The 9,985-nt window shown below is 41.7% G+C and overlaps 1 long non-coding RNA gene across 1 annotated transcript; it reads right to left on the reverse strand.

The window, feature by feature from the left end:
• Positions 1 to 8,939: 8,939 nt before the first annotated feature.
• On the reverse strand, positions 8,940 to 9,393 carry LOC115187437 (uncharacterized). Its single transcript, XR_003876078.1, has 2 exons — positions 9,251 to 9,393; positions 8,940 to 9,121 (listed from the first exon to the last, which is right to left on the reverse strand). It is a non-coding gene; the product is annotated as an uncharacterized LOC115187437 (long non-coding RNA).
• Between the last annotated feature and the right edge of the window lie 592 nt (positions 9,394 to 9,985).

The following is a 9,985-nucleotide window of genomic DNA, read 5'->3' on the forward strand; positions in this document are numbered from 1 at the left end:
TTAGGGTGTTTTCTATCCAAATCAAACAATTATATGCATATTCTAGTTTCTGGGCAGGAGTAATAACCAGATTAACCTGTTGGGGCTAGGGGGCAGCATTGAGAATTTTGGAAAAAATATGTTCCCATTTTTAACTGCCTCCTACACCAACTCAGAAGCTAGAATATGCATATTATTGTTCAGGTTTGGATAGAAAACACCCTAAAGTTTCTAAAACTGTTTGAATGGTGTCTGTGAGTATAACAGAACTCCTATGGCAGGCAAAAACCTGACAAGGTTTCATGCAGGAAGTACCCTGTCTGACAAGGAGTCGTGCGTCTTGCATCTGTTTATTGAAGAGTAAGGATCTTAGCTGTAACGTGACAATTCCTAGGGCTCCAATAGGCTCTCAGAACCCGGGAAAAACCTGAATGATGACGAGGCGGCCTCTGGCTGAAACACATTATTGCCTTTTCCAAGTGTCAATGCAATGAGGCGCGTGCACGATTCGCCCCCGTGGAGAAATTTCAGTCGGCTGTTTAGGCTCATTGCAGATTCCCGGTCGGAATATTATCGCTTTTCTACGAGATAAATGGCATAAAAATTGGTTTTAAACAGCGGTTGACATGCTTCGAAGTACGGTAATGGATTATTTCGAATTTTTTTGTCACGCCATGCGCAATGCTCGTGACCGTGATTTAGTATTCTGATAGTGTCTAGAACTCACGAACAAAACGCCGCTGTTGGAACATAACGATGGATTATTTGGGACCAAACCTACATTTGTTATTGAAGTAGAAGTCCTGTGAGTGCATTCTGACGAAGAACAAGAAAGGTAATAACATTTTTCTTATAGGAAATGTGATTTTGATGAAGGCTAATCTTGCCGGGTGTCTAAATAGCTAGCCCGTGATGGCTGGGCTATGTACTTAGAATATTGAAAAATGTACTTCATCCGAAAAGCTATTTTAACCTCTTGCGAGTACCCTACCAATGGGGGCGCCACAGCGCATTTTGGAAAAAATTCGTTCCCATTTTCAACGGCCTACTAATCAAACTCAGAAGCTAGGACATGCATATACTTATTTTATATGGATAGAAAACACCCTAAAGTTTCTGAAACTGTTTGAATGGTGTCTGTGAGTATAACAGAACTCGTATGGCAGTCAAAACCCCGAGACCGATTGAACCAGGAAGTGGGATTCTGAATTGTGGACTCGATTTCACAGCCTTCCCTGTAATTCACAACGTGAAAAAATGATAATTGAGCACTTTCCAGTGCATCCACTAGATGTCCCCAGTCTTTACAAAGTGTTTTGAGGCTTCTACAGTCGAAACTCAGTGTAGGAGACGATGTGGCAATTGGTCACAGTAGTAGGGCCATCAGCATTGTGACGTCGGCGGCCGTGTCTGCCCCCACCTTTGGAAACGTTTTGAAACACAATGAAATCGTCCCCACTCGAATCTGATTGGCTCTCTTGTTGAAACAGGCCCTGAAGATTAATGTTATACAACGTTTGACATGTTTGAACGAACCTAACGAAGGGAAAACAGTCATTTTTCGTTAGCCAAGTGCCGCGCACGGATCAACATTTGGTTACAGCCTTAGGACGCGCTAACAACAGCAAGCTAATGGAACATAAAGGATGGACTTTTCGACCGAAAATACATTTGTCGTGGACCTGGGATTCCGGGAAGTGCTTTCTGATGAAGACAACTAAAGGTGAGGGATTATTGGCAATATTATACAAGATCAGATGTGATGTGCGATTTTTCCAAGATGGCGACGAGCTAGGCTTTCTAGCTCATTTTCTGGGTATCGCATCCCATTTTATCTCAAAGTGTGATTACCCTGTAAAGTTAATTTAAAATCTGTTATGACGGGTGTTTTCAAGAGATATTCATCTATAAATCTTAGATTGACAATATAAAAAAAAAAATCGTTTTCGAATAGTAATTTATAAATTGTAGCACTGTTTCCCGGGACGCATTTTATGAAAAAATAGTTAGTCAACGTCAGGTGCCGATGTAAAATGCTGTTTTTATATAGAAATATGACCTTTATTGAACAAAAGATTGCATGCTGTGTGTAACATGATGTCCTAGGTGTGTCATCTGATGAAGTTTGTAAAAGGTTAGTGCTGCATTTAGCTGTTTTTGGGTTATATGTGATGCATGTGCTTGGTCGGAAAATTCATATGATGCTACTTTTACCATGTACTCCTCTAACATAATCTAATATTGTGCTTTTCCTGTAAAACCTTTTTGAAATCGGACAACGAGGGTCGATTCAAGAGAGGTGTATCTATAAAACGATATGAGACAGTCCTATATTTGAAAAAAATATATATTGAATTTCGTTATGCTAATGTCTCTAGGAGTTTTCGCTGGAAAATGATCCCGCTAACGGGATGATATGCGCAAGAGGAAATCGGACATATCGAGTGCATAGAGGAGTAATGTATCTATAATTCTTAAAATAATTGTTATGCTTTTTGTGAACGTTTATCATGAGTAATTTAGCAAACTGTTAGTAAATTCCCCGGAAGTTTGCGGGGGGTATGCTTTTTCTGAACGTCACATGCTAATGTAAAAAGCTGGTTTTTGATATAAATATGAACTTGATTGAACAGACATGCATGTATTGTATAACATAATGTCCTAGGTGTGTCATCTGATGAAGATCATAAAAGGTTAGTGCTGCATTTAGCTGTGGTTTGGGTTTATGTGACATGATATGCTAGCTTGAAAAATGGGTGTCTGATTATTTCTGGCTGGGCACTCTCCTGACATAATCTAATGTTTTGCTTTCGTTGTAAAGCCTTTTTGAAATCGGACAGTGTGGTTAGATTAACGAGATTCTTGTCTTTAAATAGCTGTAAAATAGTCATATGTTGAGAAATTGAAGTAATAGTATTTCAAACGATTCAAAAATCGCGCCACTGGATTGAAGTGTCTGTTACGTAGGTGGGACGAATTCGTCCCACATGCGCCAGACAGGTTAAATCGGGTACGTTTTGTATCCGGCCGTGAAAATACTGCCCCCTATCCTAAACAGGTTAATGGTTACATGGATGAGAAAATGTATATGCTGGGATCAATGGAGGTTGTATAACTGCCAGGGCCCTGAAAAGGAACTAAGTAAGGGAAAAGGCAATCACATGCTTGCGGTCACTGATAAGGGTGGATAACTGTGGATTAGTTTGGAATTTATGGGCCGAGGTCAGGTCAGAGGTCAGAGGTCAGGTCAGAGGTCAGGTCAGAGGTCAGGTCAGAGGTCAGAGGTCAGGTCAGAGGTCAGAGGTCAGGTCAGATGAAGAGAGAAAAGAACAGCTGTAACTAAAGTCCAGTCTAGCAACAGAGATGTATTGGCTGTCCAGATGTGTGAGGATACTCAGCATATTATAAATATGGGTTGGTGTAAACAGGTCTTTGTCTTATGAAGCTGTGTGACCCAGTGGGTGAATAAACTTGGTTTGATATGACATACTGTTAAGCGGATCAGATCAGTGGTTAAACCCACCTACCTACAGGAAACACTGACATTAGAAAAACTCCACAGGAAACTGCTGACAGAGCAGCAAAGTTACACATAGTGTTCTATAATATCACCTCTAACTTTCTACTGCTTGAGTTCACCTCTTATAGAATATTGGCTTAATGTTCCAGCACCTAAATATAAACAGTACCAGCACCCAAAATGAGTACTGATGAGGTCTCATGTTAGAGCAGGAGAAGGGGGGATGTGTAGAAGCTAGATGGGACAGAAGATGAGAGAACAAGAGATGGGGGAGAAGAGGAGAGGGGGGATAAGAGAGAGGAGTGAGAAGAGGAGAGAAGAAGAGGGGAGGGAGGAGAAGAGGAGAGAAGAAGGGGAGAGGGGGAGAAGAGGAGAGAAGAAGAGAGGGAGGAGAAGAGGAGAGGGGGAGAAGAAGAGAGGGGCAGAAAAAAAGGGGAGAGGGGGGCAAAGTTGAGAGGGGGAGAAAAGGAGATGGGGAGAAGAAGAAAAGAGGGGGGAGAAGAGGAGAGAAGAAGAAAAGAGGGAGGAGAAGAGGAGAGAAGAAGGGTAGAGGGGGAGAAGAGAAGAGAAGAAGAGAGGGAGAAAAAGAGGAGAGGGGGAGAAGAAGAGAGGGGCAGAAAAAAGGGGGAGAAGAGGATAAGAGAGGGGGGAGAAAAGGAGATGGGGAGAAGAGGAGAGGGGGAGAAGAGGTGAGAAGAAGAAAAGAGGAGGAGAAGAGGAGAGAAGAAGGGAAGAGGGGGAGAAGAGGAGAGAAGAAGAGAGGGAGGAGAAGAGGAGGGGGGGAGAAGAAGAGAGGGGCAGAAAAAAACATTTTTTGCTTTGTAATTATTGGGTATTGTGATGTCATCATGGGGTATTGTGATGTCATTATGGGGTATTGTGATGTCATTATTGGGTATTGTGATGTCATTATGTTGTATTGTGTGTAAATTGATGAGAAAAAAAACAATTTAATACATTTTAGAATAAGGCTGTAACGTAACACAATGTGAAAAAAGTCAAGGTGGTCTGAATACTTTCTGAATGCACTACTTCCCATGCACTACTTCCCATGGTGTATCATCGGATGGGGCCACAGTGTCTTCTGATCCCTCCTGTCTCAGCCTCCAGTATTTATGCTGCAGTAGTTTATGTGTCGGGGGGCTAGGGTCAGTCTGTTACATCTCGAGTATTTCTCTTGTCTTATCCGGTGTCCTGTGTGAATTTAAATATGCTCTCTCTAATTCTCTCTTTCTCTCTTTCTTTCTTTCTCTCGGAGGACCTGAGCCCTAGGACCATGCCTCAGGACTACCTGGCATGATGACTCCTTGCTGTCCCCAGTCCACCTGGCCGTGCTGCTGCTCCAGTTTCAACTGTTCTGCCTGCGGCTATGTAACCCTGACCTGTTCACCGGACGTGCTTGTTGCACCCTCGACAACTACTATGATTATTATTATTTGACCATGCTGGTCATTTATGAACATTTTAACATCTTGACCATGTTCTGTTATAATATCCACCCGGCACAGCCAGAAGAGGACTGGCCACCCCTCATAGCCTGATTCCTCACTAGGTTTCTTCCTAGGTTTTTGGCCTTTCTAGGGAGTTTTTCCTAGGGAGTTTTTCCTAGCCACCGTACTTCTTTCACATGCATTGCTTGCTGTTTGGGGTTTTAGGCTGGGTTTCTGTACAGCACTTTGAGATATCAGCTGATGTATGAAGGGCTATATAAATAAATGTAAAAAAAATTAAATAAAAAATAAATAAAGCTCCTTTGAATTGAATTGAGACGAGAAATGAAAATCAACATGACCTTTCATGATGTGAAGGGGAAGACAGGCTTATCGTTGGTATGGTGCAACAACACCCATGTGAAAACACATTCCCTTCCATGTGAACCTCTCTTTGCAGATGAGTTTAAAGTATACCTAATTTAATACATTAGCTGTCGTCTGTTTTTTTTTTCAATCATTCATTTCCATAGGTCAGAGGTCAAGGTGAGCTGGACCAAAAGTGGAAGAGTGCAAATGATTACTGGTTATGATCACCGGTGAGAAGTCAGTTTTGAAAATATATTCTGTGTACGTTCATCTCCCTTCCCTTACTCTTTCTCTCTCCTCCATAAATCTCTCTCTCTCCCCTCCCCTATTTCTCCACTACTCTCTTTCTCTACTACTCTCTCCTCTGCCCTACCCACCCCTCCTCTCTCCTCCATCTTTCTCTGCACATCTTTCTCTCTCTCTCTCTCTCTCTCAAACGCGTGCTCTCTCTCATTCTCTATCTCTCTGTATCTCTCACTCTTGCTCTCTCTCTATCTCTTCCTGACATGTAGCATCAGGCCTGTTGATCTTGACTCAAGTCATAGACCTCTAGCTTCTACAACCCCCCTCCCCTCCCCCTTCTCCTACTACTCTAACATTAGACCAAAATAATATATAATATATCATCTCATTCATTTACATAGAGACATATAGAATCAATCATTGACACACTGAATATACAACATTCAGATGCATGACACCATCACACCTTAACTGATGTTAGTGTCTGTCCCCAGATGGACAGTGTTGGGTTCCAGTTTGAAGTACTTTCTATACTAGAAGTTAGGCTATATGACTTCTATGTCATTAGTTCAATAGGTTTTTGATGTGAGATAAACTTCTTAACAACTTATCTTGGATCAGTGGTTGAACACACTACAGCAAACTGATCTGTTAAAAAACTCCACAGGAAACTGCTGACAGAACAGCAAAGTTACACATAGTGTTCTATAATATCACCTCTAACTTTCTACTGCTTGAGTTCACCTCTTATAGAATATTGGCTTAATGTTCCAGAACCTAAATATAAACAGTACCAGCACCCAAAATGAGTACTGATCAGGTCTCATGTTAGAGCAGGACAAGGGGGGATGTGGTGTAGAAGCTAGAGGGGACAGAAGATGAGAGAAGAGGAGAGGGGGAAAAGAGGAGAGGGGGAGAAGAGGAGAGGACAGAGAAGAGGAGAGGGGGAGAAGGGGAGAGGGGGGAGAAGATGAGAGGGGGAGAAGGGGAGAGGGGGGAGAAGATGAGAGGAGTGAGAAGAAGAGAGGGGCAGAAGAGGAAAAAACAGTTTTTGCTTTGTAATTATTGGGTATTGTGATGTCATTATGGGGTATTGTGATGTCATTATGTTGTATTGTGTGTAAATTGATGATTAAAAAAAACAATTTAATACATTTTAGAATAAGGCTGTAACGTAACACAATGTGAAAAAAAGTCAAGGTGGTCTGAATACTTTCTGAATGCACTACTTCCCATGCAAATAAAGCTCCTTCGATTTGAATTGAGACGAGAAATGAACATCAACATGACCTTTCATGATGTGATGGGGAAGACAGGCTTATCGTTGGTATGGTGCAACAACACCCATGTGAACACACATTCCCCTTCCATGTGAACCTCTCTTTGCAGATGAGTTTACAGTATACCTAATTTAATACATTAGCTGTCGTCTGTTTGTTTTTTTCAATCACTCATTTCCATAAGTCAGAGGTCAAGCTGAGCTGGACCAAAAGTGGAAGAGTGCAAATGATTACTGGTTATGATCACCGGTGAGAAGTCAGTCTTGAAAATATATTCTGTGTACGTACATCTCCCTCACTATCCCTTCCCTTACTTTTTATCTCTCCTCCACAAATCTCTCTCTCCCCTCCCCTCATTCTCCACTACTCTCTTTCTCTACTACTCTCTCCTCTGCCCTACCCACCCCTCCTCTCTCTTCCATCTTTCTCTGCACATCTCTCTCTCTCTCTCTCTCTGTCTCCCTCTCTTTCTCTCTCTCTCTCTCGCTTTCTCTCTCTCTCTCTCTCTCTTGCTCTCTCTCAGCCCTACCTCTTTTGACATCTCCCTCTATCTCCTCCCTCTTTCGCTGCCTATTTCTCTCTATCTAACATAGCCTCTCTCTCTCTTGCTCTCTCTTGTTCTTTCTCTCTTGTTCCTGACATATAGTGTTGGACCTGTTGATCTTGACTCAGGTCACAGACCTCTAGCATCAACACTCCCCCCTTCTCCTGCTCTAACATTAGACCAATATTTAATAGATACATAAAATATACTCTCATTCATTTACATAGAGACAGATACAGTCAATCATTGACACACTGAATATACAACAGTCAGATGCATGACACCATCACAACTTAACTGACATTAGTGCCTGTCCCAGATGGACAGTTAGGCTACAGTAAAGTACATTTACAGGTGATCACATCATTGTCCTGCTTTGAGACAGATGTTTACTGTCTGCATCCAGCTGTATGTTCTTTTACTAACCCTACAATTGATAATATATCTTAAAATATTAAAACATATCTCAGTAACTGTCATAAGTGTATATCAGCATAACAGCATCCTACCTGTGCCGCAGAATAGGATCATCAATAAAACTGCAGGTACCATATCTGTCTCTAACTGGAGCTCCACAGTCTGGTGTCATAAAGTTTGGACTGAAGAGTGGAACATACTGCTCGGCTATATGACTTCTATGTCATTAGTTCAATAGGTTTTTGATGTGAGATAAACTTCTTAGCAACTTATCTTGGATCAGTGGTTTAACACACTACAGCAAACTGATATGTTAAAAAAACTCCACAGGAAACTGCTGACAGAGCAGCAACGTTACACATAGTGTTCTATAATATCACCTCTAACTTGGTACAGGTCTCATACTCTGCTGGTATTGATGGATGGTATAGGTCTCATACTCTGCTGGTATTGATGGCTGGTACAGGTCTCACACTGCTGGTATTGGTGGATGGTATAGGTCTCACTCTGCTGGTATTGGTGGCTGGTATAGGTCTCACTCTGCTTGTATTGATTGCTGGTATAGGTCTCACACTCTGCTGGTATTGATGGATGGTATAGGTCTCACTCTGCTGGTATTGATGGATGGTATAGGTCTCACTCTGATGGTATTGATGGCTGGTATAGGTCTCACACTCTGCTGGTATTGATGGATGGTATAGGTCTCACACTCTGCTGGTATTGATGGCTGGTATAGGTCTCACACTCTGCTGTTATTGATGGATGGTATAGGTCTCATACTCTGCTGGTATTGATGGATGGTATAGGTCTCACTCTGCTGGTATTGATGGATGGTATAGGTCTCACACTCTGCTGGTATTGATGGATGGTATAGGTCTCACTCTGCTGGTATTGATGGATGGTATAGGTCTCACTCTGCTGGTATTGATGGATGGTATAGGTCTCACTCTGCTGGTATTGATGGCTGAGTAGGTACTGAAGTCAGAGTTCTGGACTCTCTTCTTCTTCTTTGGTCTCCTCTGTCCTTGACTGATATCTAACGAGGCGTAACACAGGTCTCCTTCCTCCTGAGAGAGAGAGACAGAGACATATTTTAATATTACTGACATATGAATATTGATATTATACAATATGTTTTGATTTATCTTATGTTTTTATTGATTATATCTGACATTGAAAATAAAGTTTGAATAGGGCTGGGTTAACAAACAGATGGACTACAAAATCAAGATGGCTACCCAACATAAAACTACAACACCCACTTTGACTGCAGTCTCCTCTCTGCTGCCACTTCCCCTGGTGGTGGTCCTGTTCAGAGGAAGCTGAGTCTCAGCTGGAGCTGCAGAGGAAGAGTTAGCATCATTAAAACACCAACATTAGTTAAATAATAGGTAAGATTGATTAGTAATACCCAGACTTAAAACATGAATGAGTGATAAGTGAATCTTGACTGAGAGAGTGAGTTTACCTGTTGTTCTGCAGAAGGAGTAGACACAGGTGGAGGAGAGGAGAGAGGAGAGGAGAGCAGAGACAGGACACAGACTGAACAGCAACATCCAACACAGACCACAGTCTACAGGAGGAGGAGGAGAGGACGACTCAGGAGGACTGGTTTCTAGACAAAACAGAACTACACTTAGAAACAATCAAGGCCGTGTCAATAATCTGTTGTTAGTCATGACTCTTGGTTGTTTAAACATCAATTTGAGGAGATATTTTATGAGTTTAGATTAGTCTCAGAGGGTTTATTCAAAATAAGTTACATTTACTTTAGCGTTCCTTGCAACTCAACCTCCTCTCATTCAAGGAAACCAGACACACCAACACTAATATTACAATATTAATAATACCAAAGATACAGACAGAAGATAAAGACAGAATAATAACTGTTCTTACCAAGTGAAATCCTAGTGCTGATGTTTCCATAGAGGTACAACTCCTTCTGTTTAATTCCTCCTTTACCTCCATCATCCACTACCTTGTTCTCCACAGTCCCACAGTAGTAGAGTCCCAGGTCAGATTCAGTGATGTTCTCAATCAGTAGATCATAGGAGTTGTTAGAGGGGTTCCACACCACATTATATCCAGGTAAACGGTTGTAAATCAAATCTTTTGCTGAAATAACAAGAGGAGGCTGGTACGTGTGAGAACAGTTCCTATACCACATAATGTATACTCCAGTAGTTATGGTACAGTCACAGTA

This window comes from Salmo trutta, unplaced genomic scaffold (genome assembly GCF_901001165.1).
Source record: "Salmo trutta unplaced genomic scaffold, fSalTru1.1, whole genome shotgun sequence".
Taxonomy (NCBI): Eukaryota; Metazoa; Chordata; class Actinopteri; order Salmoniformes; family Salmonidae; genus Salmo; species Salmo trutta.